Below are 2,014 nucleotides of genomic sequence, written 5' to 3'. Positions count from 1 at the left end.
TAGGAAATTTTATGGGGAATCCATTGATACAGGTTTGAAAGTGGTCAGACTTATAGTTAGTCAGACGTCAGAAGCCTCTGTTTGACACAAAGTTCATGCCTCCCCTTTGATTTACATTGTAAGGGTGATGTGGCACTGCAACTTTCAGGGCTTATAAAATCCAGACTGTTCAAGTTATTGCAAAGTTTTTAACAACTTTTTTTCAGCACAGTGTCATAAGTCATCTATTAAAGTTTGAAGCCGATACCATTAACGCCCTCGGAGGAGATAGCGTTTGTTCAGGGGCCAAAATTTGGGGCCTCGTCTAAGGGCAAGGACCCTATTGTTTTTTACAGTAGTCCTCTGCCTTTTGGGCTCGGTCCCCAAAAAACTTATTTGCAGCTGATAAACAGGATAATTAGGCTGTGGGAATTCATCAGTTCATGCTTCAAGACATGCAAATTAAATACAAGAGAACATTTCCTCAAGTATTGCAAGCCTACTTTATTCTGAGGAACTTTACTTGAGTATTTTTAGGGCCTGAGCCCCAAAGGGGCGAAGACCCTCTTGTATCAGTTCTGTTTCTTTCTTTCTTTATTAATCCGCCACTTCAACCCTAAATTTGACCCCCTAAACATGCGCAAAAACTCACCAAATTTGGCAAGCACATCAGGTCTGGTGAAAAATTTGATTAAATGTAAAAATTATCCCCAAAGTGCCAAAATGTGCTCTATAGCGCCACCTATGTCACTAAAATGGCTGCCACAGCCCGTAGGAATGTTGTAGAGAGATTGAAACAAAACTCAATTATTCATCTCATCAAGACCTACAAATCATATGCTGATACCCCTGACCTAAATCCAACAGGAAGTCCACAATTCACCCATGAAAGTATGACTTTGTGCCAATTTTGGACATGGAATAAACTCTATCTCCTCCTAGGGCGTTAATGGTATCGGCTTCAAACTTTAATACATGACTTATCACACTGTGCTGAACAAAAGTTATTAAAAACTTTGTAATAACTCGAACGGTTTAGATTTCGTAAGCCCCGAAAGTTGGAGTGCCACATCACACCTTACAATGTAAACCAATGAGGAGGCAATCTGTGGGCATGGACTTTGTGCCAAACTGGGGCGTCTGACGTCTAAACTATAAGTCTGACCACTTTCAAACCTGTATCAATGGATTCGCAATGAAAATTCCTACTAAAATATGATTTTGAATGTAAGATTTGGCCATAGTCATGGGATTTATGAAGATATTTCCACTAGAAGACTCCCCTGAAATCCTTCTCTCCAGCTGAAAGGGAGAAGGAGGGAAGAAAGTGGGGGGATGGGTGTCATGGTTAAATGGAGCTCATTTTTGAAGGATACAGCAGAAAGGTCTATATACATACAGTACATTATATACAAACTTTGTATGAAGTTTGGTGTTATTATCATTTATTTTACAATAATTATGAGTCTTATACGTACAATTCAGTAGTGGGGATGACCTATGAGGGGAAGGGAAAAAATGGAGTGAGAGTGACAGTTTAGTGATAAAGTGCTGCAGAAAAATAAAAACGAAACTAAAATTTGTAGCTCTGTACTGCAGTTTTTCCTTTATTAGGGCCCAAGCACCTAGCGGTTCGCTCACACTCTCCATTCAAATATAGGAGCATTTTTCTGTGTCCAGCTGCAGTTACTTATTGTCTCTACACACCTGACAGCAGTGTTCAATGCTTACTTTTTTGTCAAGGAGTACATGTGTCATGTTATCATTTTTGGCGATTGCCGATATATGCACATATTTTTTCCCACTTGGCTGAGGAAACTATTACACATACAAGCATAGATTGTACTAAGTATGATCAAAAAAGACAATATATGAGGGAAGAACTCAGGAAGATCAGCATTAAGACTTTAATGAACCTGCCAAGTGGGTGGAGTAGCAGTTTTTTGGGTTTTTTTTGAGTTTATTAGACAGACAGGATTGATGTGTAGGATTTAATATTTGGTCCACAGTCCGAAGCGGAGGGTGGCGGTAATGT

Source organism: Thunnus thynnus, chromosome 17 (genome assembly GCF_963924715.1).
Source record: "Thunnus thynnus chromosome 17, fThuThy2.1, whole genome shotgun sequence".
Classification (NCBI taxonomy): domain Eukaryota; kingdom Metazoa; phylum Chordata; class Actinopteri; order Scombriformes; family Scombridae; genus Thunnus; species Thunnus thynnus.
This window is presented reverse-complemented; position numbering follows the sequence as displayed.